Source organism: Euprymna scolopes, chromosome 21 (genome assembly GCF_053919585.1).
Source record: "Euprymna scolopes isolate OS-2025 chromosome 21, ASM5391958v1, whole genome shotgun sequence".
NCBI classification, from domain to species: Eukaryota; Metazoa; Mollusca; class Cephalopoda; order Sepiida; family Sepiolidae; genus Euprymna; species Euprymna scolopes.
Window position 1 is genome coordinate 6,994,794 of NC_136502.1, and position 22,278 is coordinate 7,017,071.

Consider the following 22,278-nt stretch of genomic DNA (forward strand, 5'->3'; position numbering starts at 1 on the left):
TTCAAAATGATAAACTGGAAAAGATAAGGGGAATTCTTCTTTAGGGAATGAACGGAATAGGCTGATACAGTTATCCAAAGTCAGAAATAAATATGGAAGGGAATCAAGAGATGATGTTGGTCTTGAATTATATATATATATATATATATATATATATATATATATATATATATATATATATATATATATATGGAGAAATGATGAAATACCTTGGTTACAAGCATCTCTGTTAAATCCTCCGAAGATGGTGCGGAAAGCGTCTGAAGTTAAAAATACAAAAGACCATTTTTCAGAATGTCTTGAAGAAAAAACAAAAAGAAACAAAGAGTATCGAATTTCGTTTTGGACTCAATAAGAATTTCCAAATATGAGGAGAAGGAAGCAAAGTTAATCCTAAATCCACAGCCTCTTTATTTACCTATCTCCTTCTATGATCCTATAATTTTTTTGTGTGTATTAATGGTCATATTAAAACCACCCTTTTTCCTATTTATTTAAAAAAAAAATACATATTTCTCATATATCGGTCATGGAATTGCATTCATCCGCAAAAGATCTAGCTAATTTGCATATTCTTTTAAACATTCATTTTAATTAATTCCCTATTAGTTTTTTTTGTTTTCTTATGGAATGATCATAATTACTTAACTATTACGTGTAATTATATTCATGCAGAAATTTTACATGATTTATACTTGCATAATATTTGCGTTAAAAGGTTATAGTAAACACAAACCTCTTTCTCTATATATTAATGTATGCGTATATATATTTGTTTAAAAATTTTGTCTACCAAACTCCTCTGTCAGTTTTTGGTCTACAGACATGAAACTTAATATATAGGATATTCTAACTCCTGCGAAATCTTATATTTGAGTTTTAGCCGGGGGAAATCGTTGCAAAAGTGTGAAAATTAAAGAAATAGAATTTACCAGGTAAAGGTCAAACGACGGCATTACGAATATGCATGCGTAACGTAATAGCTATTGGTTCATGTTTTAATTTTTAACCATTCGGCAAACGTGTCTTTATAGCTCAGGTATTAACCTCGAAGGGAAAAGTAAATTGTAAGCTAAACGTTTTGGTTTCGATTCTCGGTGTTGGCGCATGAACTATTTCTTTTTTAAACTTTTAAAATCTTTACTATATGTCGGGTCCAATATAATATAATAATAAATACTAAAAATCATATTTAAGCGTATTTTACGGTGGGGCAATGCAAGACGGCCTGCTAGTACATGTATTAAAATCTGTTTGTTTGAGAAAGAGAGAATGAGAGAAAGAGAAAGAAATAGAGAGAGAGAGTGAGAGAGAGAGAGAGAGAGAGAGAGAGATAAATGGATAGAGAGTGGCGTAGTTTATTTTTTTGAGTAAAACTTATTTGTTGTGCGAGTAAGATTTCATCCCCGGATTGGCTTTGTAAGTTTGGTGTGCCGTATTTTATTTATTTATTTTTTTCGAAGCAAGATATACCTGGCGTATGAAAACAATAGGCAATGAATTGTATTTAATAAAAATTAATTATTATTCCCCTGGGCAACGCCAGATAGTTTTAATAGTTTAAAGTCAACTTTTCATTCATAATTTTGTTGTAAACGCGAAACAGTAACATTTTGATCATCGTAAAGGAGAGAAAAGAAAGAAAAAATCAATTTGCCTTTTCGCTCGCAATTTCGAAAAATCAAGTCGGTTTCTCCAAAGAAAAGCAACATTTTAAACGCAAATAAATATTTGTATAGGAAATAAAATAATATAAAATCATACTTAGTAACAAAAAAAAAAAAAAAATACAGAAACCGATTAGAGATATCATATTCCAAAAATCACGTAAATTGATCAAGTATTTCATTTTTAAGAAAATAAAAAAATTATGAGGAAGCAAAAACTGTCCGGAGCGGCCATATTGTTTAACAGTTTCCTAAAATTGAAGGACGACAATTCAATTTGACTACAGAGATTTTCTTTTTATTCCAAATAAATAAAACTTTTTAATCGCTAAAAATCGTAAAATTTGATTTTTTTTAATTAAAATTTTTTATCAATTCCCGTGATTTTTGGAATATGATATCTTTGTTCCGTAATAATGTATGCACACCATAAAGATTTTTGTTTTTTTTTAAAGTTTTTTTTCTATCAAGCGTAATTCTAAATGAGCAATTAATATTGTGAAACAAACGAATTTGTCATATTAAAGGCAAAGCAATCATTCGGTATTAAATAACCTAAAAAAAGGGTTGATATGCCGTAAAACGGTCAAACTAAACAAAACGTTCAAATGAATCTGCTAATGATTTCGTAACGTGTGTGCATGGTCGACGGTTTTAAAGCCGTCCGTGCGTTTACTCATTACGTAGCCTGCTAGTCAGGTGTATGTGCCCTGATAGACACTGCCAACCTCACAAATCGCCTAATCGCCGGTTACACAAGACACTAATGGTGCCTTTAATCCAAGATAAGCGCTTTCAGGCATCTTTAGTATCGGAAAACATGGATGCTTTATATTGGACAGAAACCTTTGAAAAAACTCTAAAGTCTATTAAAAATAACAAAAGAAAAAGATAAATGAAAGTCGCTATATTTATTAAAAATGTAGATTTTATATCTGATTGTTTGATTAGTTAGTTATTTTGTTTTACGGCACATCAACCCTTTCTGGGTTATTTAATGTCGAATCCAGTAATTTTGCAAGAAAAAAAATTATGCTTCAAATTCTTTTTATTCTTAAATATTTATTCATGATATTTGGTTTGATTTTTTTTTTTTTTGTATAAGAAAATTATTATTTTTGTTTTTAACTTTTCAGAACATGATTGAGTTTTGAAGAAGGAACGTCATTTGATGAATTTTTGGTCAGAAAGCCAGTACAGCAGACAGCCTGATCTGGTAGCACTAGATACCCTAACAGATATTATCAGTCCAGGCCAAAGTAGACCTGGAAGCAATGGTAACAAAGGGGCAACTACACATTTCCCACTGCCTTCAGATCGAGGCTCATCACTGAATAACTTAAAGTCAAACACAAGACGACTGTTTGTCTGAAACTACACCTATACTATTACTTATAATTTTTGTGCTATTATACTAACTTTTCATCCAAACTTACATCATCAACGCTCTGATCCCTATCTGGCATCAATTGAAATGGATGGCTCTCGTCTAGGAGAAGCCCCATGTTTTGACAAGCTTCTGGATTTGTCCTTTACTCCTGATCTGAAATGGAACACGTACATCAAGTCTGTTGCCAAGGTCGCTGAGAAGATGGTGGGATCCTTCTACCGCTCCAGAAGATATCTCACTACTGATGCAATTCTCTATCTATATAAAAGCCAAGTACGTCCAAGGATGGAATACTGCTGCCATATCTGGGCAGGAGCTGCTAAAAATAGCCTATCCTGCCCTGTCAGGGCAGAATACGCTGTTTTTAGCAGCTCCTGCCTGAGTACAAAATAGACTTTGTGGCTTAGTGGGGGATGACCTTTTCTCTACCCTGCAACCTCTCTCCCACAGAAGAGACGTTGCGAGCCTATCCTTGTTTTATCGTTATTTCCATGGCAGGTGCTCGTCTGAACTCCAATCTCTGGTCCCCCCTCGCCAATCCTTTACGAAAAACACCCGACTAGCTGAATCCACTGTGAAAAATTTCCCCCACTCTATATCTGTACCTAAATCAAAACGTAAATTCCATGAATAAAGCTTCTTTCTTAGAACTGCACGCCTGTGGAACTCTGTTCCGTCTGTCTACTTCCCACCTGACTACAACTTGGATGTCTTCAAGTCTAACGTTAACAAATTCCTAATGAACCGCCCTCTTAAGTAAACACTTCATTAAATCTCCACACTAACGTAATGTACTTGCAATAACCCTTATCCCTGAGTGGCTTCCAGGCCTTGATAAGTTGTGACTACCGTGTAAAAAAAAACAACTTTTTCCGCCAGTTTTTCCCGTACGTATATTGTATTGCTTTTACTTTGTTTTTAGTATTATTAAAATATATCACTTTATAAAGTAGCCCTCGCGCGAAAGAGCAGGACACAAAATGTTTTAAATAATAATAATAATAGAATAACAATAACAAAGACTTTCGCTGGCGAGGACTACTATTGACCGTAACCAGTTAGACAGGCCTTTAGAAATTTTCATCTATTTTTCTCGTTATGTACTGAATATTTGTTAATGAAACCTATATGAAATATGTTCCTTATTAAATTTTAAAGATTTTCTATTCTGAAAGACATTTTTTTTTAATTTAATCTAAAAAGTTATTTTTAAGTTTTTGTTAAAAAAATTCAGATTTTCTCATTATTCAGACCTGTATTACAAAGAGGGAGTTGCAAAAAATGAGATGTGGTGTGAGGAGAAATACAAACTGAAACAGAGAGAATATTCAAACCTGTAATAATATAAAGAGGGGCTTGCAAAAATGAGTTGTGGCGTGAGAAGAGATACAAACTGAAATAGAGAGAAGGAGAGTTTTAAAATATAATCTTAAAAAGATAAGATACAAGTTAGAAAAGCATTTCATCCAAGGCGTGAAAATTGTTAAACAAAATGTTTTTACTATAGGCTTTAAAAATAAAGGTACAAGATTCTATTTGAAATTCATTTATCTTAAAAGTGCACTTTTATAAATTTTACAAAGTAAGGTATAAAAATTTAATTTAAATTGAATAATTTTTCTGTTATCAACGAGGACCTTCCTAATATTGGAGGCGGGAAAGAAAGGTCCTCGTTGACAAAATAAAAATTATACGACAGGAAAATGATATTAAAAAATTAAAAATTCTTGAAGCGTCATATATTAGAACCCTTCAACCCACTATAAATGATATCGCATTCGAGAAAAGCAGTAACGTGCTAAAATGTCTTGCATAGTTCGTATTGGACGGATTTCTTTAACGGTGTCCACGAACTTGCTGTTTCTAATACTCGAATTTTTAATCGACTTTTCATCGGCTCTTTATATTTTAACTTATCGTCATTTACTGTATATTTAAGTTTTCACTTTTAATTAAAATTTTCACTCCTTCGCACTTTTACTTCAACACCTGATGATGATTCGTGGACGAATCGAAAGCGCCCGTGACAGCAACAACTATGAAAATTTTATTAATATTTTTGATTTTGATACAAAAAAGATTATATGGACAATCGAAAAATAAAAAATAAAAAAAAGAATCATAAAGCAAAGTGTCTCCGTTGCATTTAATAATATTTGTTTGAATATATATATATATATATATATATATATATATATATATATATATATATATACATATAGTTCCAAGATTATCTGACATTACCCAGACGTCAAAATTCTCAAATAAAATATTGCAGTTATAATGTTCCTATTTGGTTGATGAATGTCTGTCCCATTTGATAAGGAGATGAAACGTATCTGCAATTTAATTGGCCACACCCTTTTTTCTTTTTTACAACTTCTCACAAACGAGAAGTTGCTAGTCTCAGTCTTTTCTTATAAAGTATTATGACATGTGTGTGTTTTTTCTGAATTGTCTGATCTATTCCCTGCATCCTTTGTTTCAACTCGTTTGACTTGTTGGTCTAGTGGTCTTCATCAATTCATTGTTTTGATACTTCAGTGTAATACAGATTTCTATTCCAGCAGTTTTCGTTCAAAAACTGCAGATTTGTGAAACTCCTTTCCTGCTGACTGTTTTCCCCCTACTTATAATCTTGGCCTTTTCAAGATGAAGGTTAATCTCCTGTCTTTGCGATAATCATCTTTTGTTCTTGTTCACTCCTTACATCATGGCTTCATGCCTTGTCTGGAGCGATTTCCAATAAAAACAACAAAAACAAAAAAGAATATTTTGTAGAAGGTTTTGCTTTAAGTAATGGAAAACATCCAACTCCATCAGACAGGTGGGAAACTGTCCATGCATTCTTCTTCCAATGAGAAGGGTATCCCAGCTATAGTTATTTAAATGTGAAAGCCTACTTACTTGCTTTCCCATGAGGGAAGACTTAGACACAAGACCAGATTTTCATATGAGGAAAGTCCGGCTCTTCTCCAAAAGAAAAGAAGTCATAGCAGACGTTACATCAACCCCTTGAGGGATGTGCCGATGGTTTTATTGTGGTTAACATCCGGGAAGCTTATTAATCATGTCAAAACAAAACATCCCATTCAGAGACGTTCCCACGACGAAGTCAAACTAGGCTGCTCTCTGCGGTAAACAATTTTATTAAAAGTAGCTGTAAAATCTCCTTTATAAAACTTACTATTACTCTCTGTCTGTGTCTCCATTTTTTCAGACTGTATCTCCTCTGGGACGGAAAGTTGCAAAAAAGCGTGAGGTGAGTCAAATGATTGCATTCTTTGTGAACCGTTTTTTATGAGTCTTTACTCGGTTAAAATAGTTACTAAATGGTCAAAATTGAAAGAAATGGAAACTTGGCAAGCATAAGTCGACTTAAACTGTTCTTCTACGCAGTTCTTTTTTAGAACTGCACGCCTGTGGAACACTGCTCCGTCTGCCTGCTTCCCAGCTGACTACAACTTGGATGTCTTCAAGTCCAACGTTAACAAATTCCTAATGAACCGCCCCCTTAAGTAAACACTTCATCAAATCTCCACACTAACGCACTGTACTTGCAATAACCCTTATCCCTGAGTGGCTTCCGGGCCTTGATAAGTGGTGACCACCGTGTAAAAAAAAAAAATGTGCAAATATATATTTGGGCGTTGATCCTAGTTCATTTTTAGCTATTTTTGTCCAACTGACGATAACCCATGGAATAAGGTCTCGGGCCGGAACACTACAAATTTTGCTTTTGGTTTAGACTCTAGCTGTGGCACCTAAGTCATTTTTTCTTTTACTTTTGAAATTATATATTTAGTGGATAGAGCATTGACTCTTTAATAATTTACAAATCTGGATAAATTAAAATATCATATTTAAGCATATTTTATGACCGGGCAACGTCGGGCAACCCCTAACTAGTACTTCATACAAAGAAGACAAACAAAACTAATGAAAAGAGGATGATATGCGTGAAATCTTAAATTGAAATAAAAAATACTTTGAAAAACACTTAGAAAGCACAAAAGTATATTTGGTAGATAAAAAAAAAAAAAATTGTTTTTATAAATTATTTATTGAATATTTATTTTTTCACTCCCTTTTTTATTCTTGTTAACTACACTACACCATTGCCATCTATCCAACCTAGTGCAGATTGCGCACTAAAAACTTGTGCTATCTTGTAATCTTTTGATGTTGATGCGTTCAACAAATTTTTGAAATATATATATATATATATATATATATATATATATATATATATATATATATATATATATATATATATACTAGCTTTGTCCGGCCGTAAAATACGTTTACATATGATATTTTAATTTATCCAGATTTCGTATATATTACTAGCGGGGGGTAGGGGGGTAATAAAATACACTTAATATGATATTTTTCTTTGTCCAATTTCGTATATATAATTATATATTGGTGATTTTAAAAGTAAAAAAAAAAGTATTTGAGCGCCATACACTAGAATCGGAACCGAAAGCAAAACTGTAGCATTCAAAGCTGTTGACGTTACCACTGTTCTAACGTGACACACATATGAACTGATTAAAAATAAATTAAGTCGACTGTACAAAATGTATAACGATTTTTTTCAATTTTGACCCAATTTTTGGCCCCGTGAAAACTATTTTAACCGGCTAAAGACCCCAAAAAAGAACGGTCCATAAAAATTACAATCATTTGAGGCCCCTAGCGCTGCTCTGCGACTTTTAGTTTCGGAAGAGATAGAGTTTGAAAATATGAAGGCAGACAGACAGACATATACACTTTCATATATATATATTTTTTTTTCTTACTCACCTTCTCCCTAACAAGACACTTTGCCATTTGGACATAACGGACTACTAATTGGGGCCATGCTTAAGAAAGATTAAGATGCTGGTTTACATTGAGTTTGAACTTCTGCATATCAGTACAGTTTGGGAAGCAGGCAGCAGGAAGGGAATTCCAAAGTCTAGCTGTTCTAGGAAAGAAGCTATTAGAGACCTCAACAGTGGAGGGGTGCGATTTTGTTGCTAAGCGGGTTTATTGGGAATATGTACGTCAAGGGGACACAAGTGCAACGAGTTCATCAGAGCACATTCCATTAAAATGCTTGCAAAACAAGCACAGGGATGCAACATTGCAGCGATGTGACAGGGGTTTGAGTCTAGTTAACAAAGTGGGATCTATTAGATTGCAGACCCTTTTTTGGACCCTATCCAAGAGGGAGAGGCTAATGGTAGATGCATCAGCCCAGATGTAGCAACAATATTCCATGCTTGAGCGAATGGTGGCCTTGTAGAGGTACAGGATACTCTCAAGTGTGAGCAGTTTTCTAGCACGGTAGAGGGAGCCCACTTTCCTTGCAGCAGCCTCCGCAATGTCCCCAATGTATTTATTCCAGTTCATATTTTCTGTGAATGTTAAACCGAGGAGTTTGAAGGAAAAATTATCAGGTAGGGAGTTATTTGTCATGGAAAGCGGTGGTTGGAGAGGCTTCTTGTAATTGTTAAAGGAAAGCAGCTTAGTCTTACTAGCATTAAATGCATAGTATTTTTTAATGGTGAATACCCTGACGAACTACAAGCCCTTGTACCCCTTAGATGTAAATACCTCCGACAAACCCGACAAGTAGAAAAATCTCCCCCTACACAGTCGAGATCCCTAGTCGTAAGAAAAAACTGCCAGACTTTGGAACTCCCTCCCGGGTTCCTGCTTTCCCAACTGTACTGACATGCACAAGTTCAAGTGTAATGTGAACAGACATCTCGCTGCTCAACTCCCTACATAGTAACCCTGCACCTTATGTCTCCAATAGTAGCCCCCTACATCAAAGTGGCACTGTGCCTTATTTGGGTGTGAAAAGGGGAAAAAAAATTATTGCCAAAATATGCTAAGTGGTTAAGGATTGCTTATCAACACTGGAAAGACCCTGCCATTGATGGTTTATTAAAATATTTTTTTTTTTAGATAAAACTTTGATACGAGGGGCGTGCAATAAGTAATGCCCCTGACCCACTTCCCATAGCAGTAGAGCAACGAAACTTGGCACAGTTATTAGTCTTTCTCTACATAGGAATCACCCAGAGTTATGAATTTCTCTCATCGTTTGCTGCAGCTCTGGAGACCGCTTTTGTAGAACACCCCAGGTTGGTCCTCCAACCACGACGTGACTTCAGAAATCAAAGCTGCATGATCTGGGAAACGCTTTCCTTTCAAAAACAACTTCATGGCTGGGAAGAGGTGAAAGTCACAGGGTGCAAGGTCAGGAGAGTAGGGAGGATGGGGAAAGATTTCATAACCACACGCCCGTGTTTCTGATCTGGCGACATGCGAGTTGTGGACCGGAGCGTTGTCCTGCAGGAGGAGGGTACCTTTGCTGATCTTGCCCCGCCTCTTGATTTTGATAGCTTCCCTTAATTTCCTCAAAAGTGAAGCATAAAAGGCTTCTGTAATTGTGGTACCCTTTGCCAGGAAATCTGTCATCACTACTCCGTCCTGGTCCCAGAAGACTGTGAGCATGACCTTGCCAGCGAAGGGCTGCATCCTTGCCTTCTTTGGAGGTGGTGAGTCCAAGTGCTTCCACTGCATTGACTGGGCTTTGGTATCTGTATCATAGTGATAGACCCAGGTTTCATTCTGTATAATCAGTCTTTTGAAAAACTTTGGCTCATCTTCTTGGCACATCTCCAAATTCATCCTCGAGCACTCAACCCGTTCTCGCTTCTGGAATGGTGTGATCAACCTGAGAATCCATCTGGCAGACACCTTATGCATATGCAAATGGCCATGAATGATAGTTTCCACAGACCCTGTACTAATCTTGACATCTTGGGCTATTTGGCGAATAGTAATGCGCTGATCTTCCAAAATGGCAGCCTCAACTTGACGGACAGATGCCCATCAATGCCAGAAGGGGAGCGACCTGGTCTGGGAGCTGTTTCCACAGACTTCCGGCCATGTTTGAATTCATGATGCCAGCGTTTTACAAGGTCATATGATGGGGGCATTATCACCATAAGTTTCTTTCATTTCATCAAAAGTCTCCTGTGGTGTGCGTCCTTTCAAATACAAAAACCGGATCACTGCTTGACATTCAACAGGCTCCATTTCACACCTGACTCAGTTCAAACACCTGTAAAACAGAAACCACAATTATTTCAGAGCTGTAATTTGTCAGATAACCCGTAAACATATAAATCATTGTATATGCAAAATTTCAGCTAGATCAGACAACGGGAAGTGGGCCAGGAGCATTACTTATTGCACGTCCCTCGTAAGTGATTAAACAAGAAAGTGTATCTGTGATTTTAATGGTGAGAAGATGAAGAGGAAACTCCTATTCATGGTATCCTTAAGAGGCAGAAAAATAATCGTAGAAAGAAAAAGAGAAGTGACCCTAAAGGCCTGTTGGCCTATTGTAGTCTGATAACACCAGAGAGCATTCTATATCTTTACAAAGCCATAATTCGTTCATGCCATGTCTGGGATAGTGCATCTACTACGAATCTCTCAGTCTTAGACAGGGTCTAAAAAAGAGAATTAGGAATTGTAATCTATTACTGTAAAATTCTATTTGTAAAAGGGGTGGAGTTATGGCCTCAAGTGCTCAATATAACAAAGTCAAACAGAAGAGTCAAGGAGCCAGACAGAGAGGAGCGAGTATTAGAAGTCAAAAAGACCCAACTTAACTGGGTTGGGGGACTCTACTTTCCTCCCCCCCAGACTGTGTTATTGAAAATCTGAACCCCAAATTAAGGTTCAATAACTAAATTTGTAAATCGCCCAGTTGATATTGCTTTTTACCTCCACTGTACACCATAAGACTAAGAGTCAGACCCGCAGACTTAAGGTCAACGACTAAAATTTGAAAATCGTTGAATTGTACAGAGAGATGCCATTCAAACACGAATAATAATTTGAAAAGTATCGGTGTATAATCTTTTGTTTCATACAAATAATTATTACGTTATCCAAAATGTCGAAATGTTATTCTTTCTTCTTTTGGCTTGAATGACCTCTGCCTCTCAGTGACTGATGCCAGACGAGTTGCCCTTTTGATCTTTGACAATGCGGAGTAGATTATAATTCACCAGATTGGACCCTTCAACACCACCAACCTTTTCTGGGACCTAGAACGGCCAAATTCGGTGTGGTCACTCGCTGGACATCGTTGAAGGAGTGAGTTGGTTACAATTATATTTTATTGTCTTCATGCATTTGTATGGAGCCATAAATGGTTGTTAACATTTAAAGCTACTAAAAATAAGCTTATTTCCATTAACAACTATGAAAAATCTCAACCAACAATTGCCATGACAAATAGCACCTTACCTGAAAGCCAAAATCCTTGGCCTAATATTCACAGGCAATATGAATTATAATACATTGAGAGCATTGCCAAGGCTGCTGCAAAGAAAGTTAGCTCCCCTACCATGCTAGAAAATTACTTCCACCAATATCTTTACAAAGCCACAATTCCTTCAGGCATGGAACGTCGTTATTGTTGGCAATATGAGCTGGTGCATCTACCACTAGTCTCTCCCTCTTAGAGTCCATAAAAAGAGTCTCAAATCTAATATGTCCCACTCTATCGACCACACTCCAACCTTTGTCCCACTGCTGCAAGGTCATATACCCGTGTCTGTTTTACAAGTACTTTAATGAAATGTGCTCTGATGAACTCATAGCACTTGTGCCCCCTCGACGTACATACCCCTGATTAATCAGACAAACAGCAAAATCCCACCCATTCACTGTTGACAGTCTTAAAAAATAAAGATTTTTCATTTAATAAAATATCATACAGTATTACACGATTTTTTGTTTATGTATTGATATTTTTTTGGACTGTTATCACCATGTTTCGACTAGCTATTCCTCTGGGTCTTTCCATGTGATTAATTGTGATGAGATATGGATGCTGAGTCTTGTAACTGTATCCCCGGTAATTACTGCCATCCATAGTTGTTATCTGGCTAACTAAGTCTCAGGCCTGCCCTTGGGTAGGATTGAAACTGCTATCTTCAGACAATGCTCACCTGGAACCATAGAAACTTAACGCCTCTGTCCACTGCATCACAGGCCCCGAAATGTGATCAAGGATGGACTCTATGGTCTTATAAATCCAATTTTTGTATTCTTATCTGGCCTTCCATTGTTGAGTCTGTACGATAATAGTATCATACATTATTTTATTTTTGGGGGGAGTCCTTTGAGATGAGGTTTCAAAATTATTGTATGAAGTCTCATCTCAAAGAATTACAAAAAATAAAGTAATATATAATACGATTTTCTGTCTTTGGGATAACCATCTTTCCTTATTTTTAACTCCTTATATCAAGCCATGTTTGAAGTAATTTTTATTACCTCCCCCCCCCCAAAAAAAATTGAAACACAGAAGGATAAAAAATAACTAAATTTCCCTTACACTCCTCGGCTTAACATTCACAGACAACATGAATTGGAACAAATACATTGAGGCAATTGCCAAGGCTGCTGTGAAGAAGGTGGGCTCTCTCCACCATCCTAAAAGACTACTCACACCTGAGAGTATCCTGTATATCTAAAAGGCCATGGTTTGCCCATGCATGTAGTATTGTTGCCACATCTGGGCTGGTGCATCTGCCACTGGTCTCTACCTCCTAGACAGGGTTAAAAATATAGTCACAAACCTAATAGTCCTGAACTATAAACTAAATTCCAACCTCTGTCCCATCGCCAAAACATGGCATCCTTTGCCTGTTTTACAAGTATTTCTGATGAACTGTGTGCATTAGTACTCCCCGCAACAACAATACACTCAAAATCGACTCAGCATTGTTTTTAAAGTGCAAATGGAATACATTCATTCATGGTTCTTCATTATCTTTCAAAAGTCTTTTCATACACAAATGTGTTTTATTCGCTCAGCCAGATATGTGCTTTTTAAAAGTCTCTCTCCTCGGCACCTCACTTTCTCACCCTCGTATTCACACGCCCATCTTTCCTGGTTGCAACTTGTTTATCTTTTTCTCTATCACCAGCCGTCCTTTTTTCTGCCTTTTATCTTCTTTCTGTGACGTTAACGCGTGCACACTTAATTTGCATATGTGTTAAATTGGCTGCTGCTAATATTTTCGCTAGTCAGCTATCCTACGGCTGATGCTGATTTTCACACACATGTGCCATATGCGCTATATTAAACTTATACATAAACACTTTTGGCTTTACTATAATCGTCAACAAGATCGGACGTACAATTTTTTCTTCCCAGGGCCATCATCTCCCGGACTTAATATCACCAACAAAATGAAAAATAAAAATAAAACAAAATTACCAAGTCTTATTCTATGATTAGAGGGTCTCACAAAAATTATGCATATTTATTTCAATTAGTAAAGTTTTATTTATACTTTCTTTTACCCAATCAATGCTGGGTACATCTTTGATCTTCAACCCCTCCCTCCATACAAAAAGTTGAATGTTATAAAATGTAAAAAAAAAATGAAAGTAGAAAAAAGAAAATCGGAATGATTTTTTTTTTCTTTTAATAAAATATTTGTATCTTAACGTGTTTTCAAAACAGTTTCCCTTTCATTCAAAGTTTTTGATTTTTTTTAATTTTAATGATGGTGCTTCCAAGAGCTTTACCAACTCTGTTAACAATATAGAACCAGTCCATTTGACATAATGGTTACTGGGCCGGGAGATTGGGATTCCATTCTTGGTTGAGCCATATGCAAAAATCAAAAATGCTATTTGATGCATCCTTGCTAACACCCAGCATTATAAGATGGAGATCAAGGATAAGTGGTGCCGTCCCTTAAAGCACATCATCTGACCAAGACCATCTTATTCTAAGGATGACAGCTGACTTGCGCTGGGAATTTGTTTAAAGTGAAACAGGTTTGCTCAAAGTCAGCTTCACTCGCATCCCAACCGGCCTGATCCAGCGGCAGGACATAATCGAGACAACTGGAGGTCAAGTGGGACGCAGGAGCTGCCGCAAGTATAGACATCATCCTATATTCAGCACTTGGTATTCTCAAATGGTCACCCGTTTGGTACTGCCAAGGTTCAACATTACTAAAAATAACCGGAAGTAATTAAAAAAATTGGTACTGGCAAACTTCAGTAACCTAACGATGACCTGTGTTAGTGATTATTAGTGCTATGACAAGAGAATATTCGTTTCGTTATTTTGACTCTCGAGTATATACCAGTTAATATCGTATGTTTTTTAGATAGAATGATGTGGTTCTCAATTCATTAACTGTGTCGGATATATACTCGAGAGTCAAAACAATGAAAAGAATATGCTGTTGTCATAGCCCTAGTGATTATGCAGTTCCATACATCCCAGTGTAGTAACCAGTAAAAAGCAAGCCCTCGATTTGCCCTTGACTGTGGTCAGTCTAATTACTTAAAACAAGAAAAGAAAGAAAAAAAGATGTCAAAATGGTATAGGTTCATCTTTAATCCTGGGCAATGCCGAATCTTCCCCTGCTAGCATGTGACGTCATTTTCTTCAAATGAGCAGCGTCCGACTTATTCTTGTCATTTAAATTTAGAATTTGATTGATTCGAAGTCAACGCTACATGTAGGATGGGACAGAAACATTATGCAATATTTGGCAATTTAAATTTATGGTCAGATTTATCCGTAGCGCCAGTAGACTAGCGTTTGTCAAACGAGCAGTGGATAAAACAAGATGAACGGAGAAGTGTTGGCATCATAGTACCCACCCACCCTTTCCTCCTCCCCTCCCTCCCTATCTCTACCATTAATTTTACTGCTGCCGGCACTTCTGGCAAACACGGCACATTTTACGGACAGTTTCAGGTATCATCAGATTATTTACAGAATTCCTATTTTTGGAAAAGTTTTAGCAAACGGCTTATTCCAGGGCAGATTGGAGATGCTTAATGGCTGATCAATCTAAATGCGGTTTTATCTTCCTCAATCCGAATTCGGTTCACCGAGTGACTAGCAGAAAATGATGAGGGGTGTGTGTGACTCACAGTAAAGTGAGTTTGAATTACTTCCGGTTATTTTTAGTGATTTGGACTCATTTTTACCTTTAAACCGATTGGAACTCATTTTTTTTTAATGAAATAACATCATTGTTTGATTTTTAGTGTGTGTGTGTGCATTAGCGCGTCATTTTTGCAGGTATACTTGCTTGTGTGTGTTTATGTGTGTGTTTGCATGTGTGTTTGTGTTTGCATGTGTGTTTGCCTGTGTGTGTTTATGTGTATGTTTGCATGTGTGTTTGTGTTTGCCTGTGTGTTTGCAGGTGAGTTTGTAGGTGTGTGTGTGTGTGTGTGTTTGTTTGTGTGCATGTGTGTTTATTTGTATATATGTGTCAATTTGCTGTATATTTTTTATTTTATTTTATGAAAATCGCTCGAGACAAGGTATGAAGCCACTCGATGTAAGAAGCTAACAAAAATTATTATCGCAAAGATAGGAGATGCGTACTGGCCATAGTCTTGAAAAGGACCAAGGTTATAGGGAAGAGGAAACCAGTTAATAAGAAAAGAGTTCCATAATCCTGCAGTTTTTGGAAAGAGAATAAATTGTATGTGATCCTGCAGGGTGTTTAATATCTGCACAGACTACAGTTACCCCAAAATATTCTCCCTGTATGGAAGCATCAGGCGAATTTCCATCAACAAAGTTTCTTTCCAGGACAGCTTCCTTGCAGACTACAACATAGTCGTATTCAAATCAAATATCAACGAATACTTTTCATAAACTATTTTATAGGAGATCAATTTTTGCTCATTTCATTTGCTGTTTTCAATCGTCTCATAATATTCTTCATCATTTAAAAGACAATTCATTGCATTAATCCTTATCTTTGAGTGCATTTTGGGCTTGGTAGTGAGACATTAGTATAAAAACGTTTTCTGCATGTTCAATTAATTACCTTATTTTAGGCGACCTGAAGTCTTTCATAGAACTCCGATCCGCCATCAAATTCTTTTAAACTATGGCTTATTAAATTTTTTAAAGGTTTTTTAAAACAAAAAAAAATGTGCATTGAGAAGAAACTGAACCAATACCTTTTGTACAGGGTGGAACGATAATTTTGTCGTCCTAAAGAAAACAACAGTACAATTTTATTTTAAAACTTTTATTGAAAAATCAATGCAAGTAACTTGATTATGTAATAGAACTGACATATTTTGAAAATGAATTCCTTCAGCCTCAATCACCGCCTCGTTAAGAGTCTTAAACTGGGAGCAAGCCTTTTCCACAAGCGCCGGTGGGAGCTCGACGAATACTCTGCGGATGGCGGTGATCAGGCTGATTTTGGTATTGTGGGAGGTCCTGTTGGTAATATTCTCGATCTATGACCAAATGAAGTAGTCCAGCAGATTCAGGTCGGAGAAGAGAAAGGGGGCCAGTGAGAGAAGGTTACAAAGTCGTAGAACTCCTGAAGCCAAGCCTGGATCCCTTTGGACTTGTGGGCCGGCACCGAGTCCTGCTGCTATGCCCAGGGTCTGCCAGTTGCCACCTAGTTGTACCAGGGGATCACCACACTCTTCAGCACATTCAGGTACACGTTAGTGTGTACTTTAAAGCTGACTTCGAAAATTTGAGGTGGCATGATGTGGTTCTCATTTGAGACCATACCAAAGACAATCACTGTGGCCGGAAACTTCATTGGACTGTGTCCGCAAGCATTGGACCATCCAGATTTGCATGTTTAGAGTGCTGGCAAGGGTCTTGTAGTCATAACTTGGATAGGTAGAGAGCATTAGTTGTAAAGTGGCGCATCTCCAATCTTGCTTGTTGAACATTGTGTCACTTTCAGACATGATAGAAGGCTCCTATTTCATTTGGAATTTGTACACAACTGGCCAACTAGTAGATGGTCTTCACCAAAAAAAGAAAATCGGTTTTTCATCAAATGGAAATGGAATCATGTCGTCTTTTCTATAGTGATAATTTTATCGTTCCACCTTCGAACAATAGTTGAGTTATTTTCAAGGCATATTAATCATTTTGAACATTTTTTTTTAATGTAATAAGACAAAAAAAAAAAAACTCCCCTCATTTATATGACGGCATATCAACATTTTTAAGGTTATTTGATGGCAAAAAACAAAATGTTGTCCTGATCTTTATTACGGCATATCAAAACTTATCTTAGTTATAAAATAAGAGAAAGTTTAGAAACCCGGTATAGACGAGTACTTCAATAGTCCAACGACAGACAATTTTATTAAAAAAAAGATAACTTATACTCAAATCTTCAGAAAAACGAAAACAATTTAAATATGAATAATCTCTAATGAAACGATGAAATCAAATAATGGGTTGCGTTTACCGACGTATAAAAATATAGCGTCAAATTTTATCATAAGAAATGGACTAAAATAAATGTAATTAGGAAAAATATCGATTCATCAACAGAAAATCTTTAAACGTCTTTTTTGAAACGTTTAAAATATTAAGCTTTTATGAAATATTAAATTTTTTAAATTGTTAAATTTCTAAAAAATATTTTTTACATATTAATTATTTTTTAAATATTAATTTTTTCAAAATATTAAATTTTCTTTACATATTATTTTTTTAAATATTATATTCTTTTGAAATATTAAATTTTTATAAAATATTACATTTTTATAAATCAAATTTTTCTAAAATATTAAATATTTTTAATATTAATTTCTTTGAATAATACATTTTTTTAATATTATTTTTTAAATAATACATTTTTTAATATTTTTTTAAATAATACATTTTTTTAATATTAATGTTTTTAAATATAAAATGTTTTAAAAATATAAAGTTTTTATAAATCTTTCTTTTTTTTTAAAGTTTTTCAAATATTAAATTTTTTTTAAATATTAAATTTTTTTTAATTATTAAATTTTTTTAAAAATATTAAATTTTTTTTTAAATATTAAATTTTTTTTAAATATTAAATTTTTTTAAATATTAAATGTTTTGGAAATATAAACATTTTTTAAAATGTTGAATTTTAAAAGATGATAAATGGTTTCTATTTAGAAATAGAAACTTTCTATCTTTTATGCGAGTTACCAAAGATTGTGTTTCTCTCTTTTTCCCTTTTTCGTAAAATTGACGTTTTCTTTTTATTATAAAGAGATAGTTTCAGGGGCATTGCCGCGGCTGTTACGAAGAAGGTGAATCTCTATCATACTAGAAAGTTACACCTGAATGGATCCTACATTTCTACAAGGCCACCGTTCGCCCGTGCATGGAGTACTGTTGTCACATATCGTGTGGCTGGTGCATTTGCTATTAGTCTCTCACTCCTGGACACAATGCAAAAGAGAGTCACCAACTTAATATGCCCTGAACTGTCAGTTAGGCTTCAGCCTCTCTCCCATGGACGAAGTATTGCATCCCCCAGTCTGTTTTACAAGTATTTTAGTAGTATATGCTCTGACGAACTATAAGCTCTTGTATTATCTAGATGTAAATACCCCTTACATCCCGACAAACAGCTAAATCTCCTAGGTGTAAGAAATAGTTTCTTCCCCAGAACTGCTAGACTTTGGAATTCCCTTCCGGGATTCGGCTTTCCCAACTGTACTGACATGCAGAAGTTCAAGTGAAATGTAAACAGACATCTTGCTGCTCAACTCCCTACATAGTATCCCTACAATTGTGTCTCGGATAATAGCTCCCTACATCAAAGTTGCTCTGTGCTTTGTTTGGGGTGAAAACGCAAAAAAAAAAAATAAAATAAAAAATAACAACAAAAAAAAAAAAACAGCAATGTTCAAGTGGTTTGATCAGCAGACAGAAGTGGGGGAAAGAAAGATAGGATAAAATAAGTAGAAAGTTATATGAAAAAGTTAAGAGTTAAAAAAAAGGGTGGAGCAAGAAAAGAAAGAAAGAAAAAGAGAGTAAATATAAAAGAACAGGGAAACAAAAAAGCGTGAGTGTGAGAGAAGATGGAGATAGATAGTATGTTCAAGAGATGGTAAAAAAGAGAAAGGTGCAAGAGATGGTAAAAAAGAGAAAGGGGAAAGAGTGTGCCGATGCGAGAAACAGTCATACAAAAACAAATGAAAACACGGCCGATAGCCATTAGTCGCGTGCTCTCACACAATGAATGAATGCGTGAATGTAGGATTGACATGAAATTCTTAAAGATAAACTAAAATGACCAAAAAATGGGCTGAAATGACTTAAATAAAAAGTAAATGACTTAGAATGACTTTAATGAACTTAAGGATGAATTGAATAACCTTAAGAATGACTTGAATGCTTAAAAAATAACTGGAATCCTTCAAAAACAACTTGAATGATCTGGAGAATGACTTGAATGGCTTTGAGACTGACTGGTTGTAAAGTGGGTGATCATTTTACATTAAATTAATACAGAAAAGTGATCCCCCACTTTATATCACAGAGTTACAAACATAAGTACAGCATGTAGTAAGAACATATACTACACTTTGATCTTGGCCAAAAGGCCAAGAAAATGGGTATTTATTTGCTACCCCACCGAGCAAATTAGGCACAAGGCCGACTTTTTAATGTGAGGAGTGAAGGGGAAATGGGGGCCAACTCCTCAGAGAGTAGGGGGAGCTGGATAGTGACAATTGGTATGAAGATTTGCCCTCACATTGACCAAGGTCTTATATGTGGGGGTTGGTATTTATTTGCTCCCCCACCGAGCAAATTAAGCACAAGGCCGATTTTTAATGTGAGGAGTGAAGGGGAAATGAGGACCAACTCCCCGGGGAATAGGTGAGCTCGATAGTGACAATTGGTATGAAAGGTTGCCCCTACATTGACCAAGGTCTTCTATGTGGAGTTGCCTCACATATGGTCTTTGCTTGCAGTATCTGCCGGAACAGATACTAGACTTTGATCTTAGCCCAAAAGGCCAACAAAAGGGTATTTATTTGCCCCCCCCCCACCGAGCAAATTAAGCACAAGGCCGATTCTTAATGTCAGGAGTGAAAGGGGAAATAGGGGAGCTGGATAGTGACAATTGGTATGAAGGGTTGCCCCTATATTGACCAAGGTCTTATATGTTGGGTTCGTATTTATTTGCTCCCCCACCAAGCAAATTAGGCACAAGGCCGTTTTTAATGTGGAGAGTGAAGGGGAAATGGGGGCCAACTCCCCAGGGAGTAGGTTAGCTGGATAGTGACAATTGGCATGAAGGGTTGCCCCTACACTGACCAAGGTCTTATATGTGAGGTTGCCCCCACATATGGTCTTTGGTTGCAGTATCTGCCGGAACAGATACTACACTTTGAGATATTAAATCCTTTATTCATGTTAAAAATACATTGAAAATCAACAATGAAAAAAAAAACTTAGGCCAAGAAAAGCTTAAAAAGCTAAGAACAGCATCCGTAAACAACAGAACTTTGATCTTAACCAAAAAGGCCAAGCACAAAATGTTACGGACCGACCGACCGACGGAGTAACTTGTGGAGTCGCTTGCATGTGACTAAAATATGTTGGAAACAGAAATAAAGAGGAAGAAACATTGCATTAATTTTTTGTCTGTTTTCCTTGTCTCCTTTAAGTAACTGATTTTTTTTTAGAAATATCCAAGTTACTTAAAGGTGTAACTCTTTCATTTTTTTTAATTATAAATTATTAAAATATTGCTTCTATTTCAGTTACCTAAATTGGTTTCGACAATATTCCACAACAAATTATTTTACTTAAACTATATTTTAGAGAGAAAAAAAAAAACAATTATATTTTAGATACCGATTCATTTATTATTATAGAATAAATGAAAGAAATAAGAAAGTAGATAGAATACACGTTGTCTTAAAGTAAAGTGCTTCCCAACACCCTGGAAAACCTCATCAGTATGCCCTGTATTTAAGAACTCAGGTGATAAGTCATCCCCCTCTCAGTACAAACCAATAAGCCTCCTGTGTGTCATGAGTAAGTTGCTGAAATCCATATTAAATAAAGAAGTAGTCAACCACCTCAACAGAAATAACTTTCTTAGTGACATACAATATAGTTTCTGTTCTGCTAGATCTACAGCAGATGTGCTTACGGTTATATCCCATTGGATTAGTGAATCTCTCTAGAAAGTCTTCCTTTCTAGGGCAATTGCTCTTGACATATCAAAGGCCTTTGATAAGGTATGGTATAAAGGCCTACTTCACAAGATTTCCAGCTACGGTATAACTGGAAATGTTTTCTCAATTATTAAATCATTTCTCTCTGATAGGCTATGGTTGATAGGCAGAAATCAGAAGCCCAGAGTAATAATGCTAGAGTCCCTCAGGGGTCCATCCTGGGCCCAACTCTCTTCCTGATCTACATCAATGATCTCCCTAAACACATGCTTAAATCATTCGTTGACATCTTTGCTGATGACACTACCATCTATGGCAACACATCAAAGGCCTTAAATGACAAAGTTCTCTCTGATCCTCTCTCCTCTGATCTTGAGCGCATTGTACAATGGGGGAAGAGGTGGCTGGTTACTTTTAATGCATCTAAAACCAAGCTTCTATATTTACATCATCAACGCTCTGATCCCCATCTGGCATCAGTTGAAATGGATGGCTCTCGTCTTGGGGAGGCTCTATGTTTTGACAAGCTTCTGGGATTGACCGTTACCTCTGATCTGAAATGGAACATGTACATCAAATCTGTTGGTAAGGTCGCTGGAAAAATGGTGGGATCCTTCTACCGAACCAGTAGATATCTCACTGCTAATGCAATTCTCTATCTATATAAAAGCTAAGTACATCCAAGAATGGAGTACTGCTGCCATATCTGGGCAGGAGCTGCTAAAAACAGCTTATCCTACCTTGACAGAGTACAAAATAGACTTCGTAGCTTAGTGGGAGGGGGCGTTTCTCTTCCCTGCAACCTCTCTCCCACAGAAGAGACGTTGCGAGCTTGTCTTTGTTTTATCGTTATTTCCATGGCAAGTGCTCGTCTGAGCTCCAATCTCTGGTTTCCCCTCGCCAATCTTTCACGAAAAACACCCTTCTAGTTGAAACCACTGTCAATAATTTTCCCCACTCTTTATCTGTGCCAAAACCAAAACGAAGATTCCTTGAACAAAGCTTCTTTCTTAGAAGTGCACACCTGTGGAACTCTCTTCTGTTTGCCTGTTTCTCACCTGACTACAACTTGGATGTCTTCAAGTCCAACATAAACAAATTCCTGATGAACCGCCTCCTTAAATAAGACACTCTATCAAATCTCCAATATCAATTATTACTACGATTATTTACTGTACATGCTTATCCGCGAGT

At 36.1% G+C, this 22,278-nt stretch overlaps 1 protein-coding gene and 1 pseudogene across 1 annotated transcript in view; both read right to left on the minus strand.

Annotated features, from left to right (window-relative positions):
* The window catches only part of LOC145241981 (protocadherin gamma-A11-like), a 771,034-nt gene that overhangs the window by 572,002 nt on the left and 176,754 nt on the right, over positions 1-22,278 (minus strand). Inside the window, exon 3 of the mRNA XM_080104852.1 lies at positions 210-260. The gene's annotated coding sequence lies outside the window, so the exon portion shown is untranslated. The remainder of the gene's footprint in view (positions 1-209; positions 261-22,278) is intronic.
* On the minus strand, positions 19,373-19,509 carry LOC145243230 (U2 spliceosomal RNA; annotated as a pseudogene).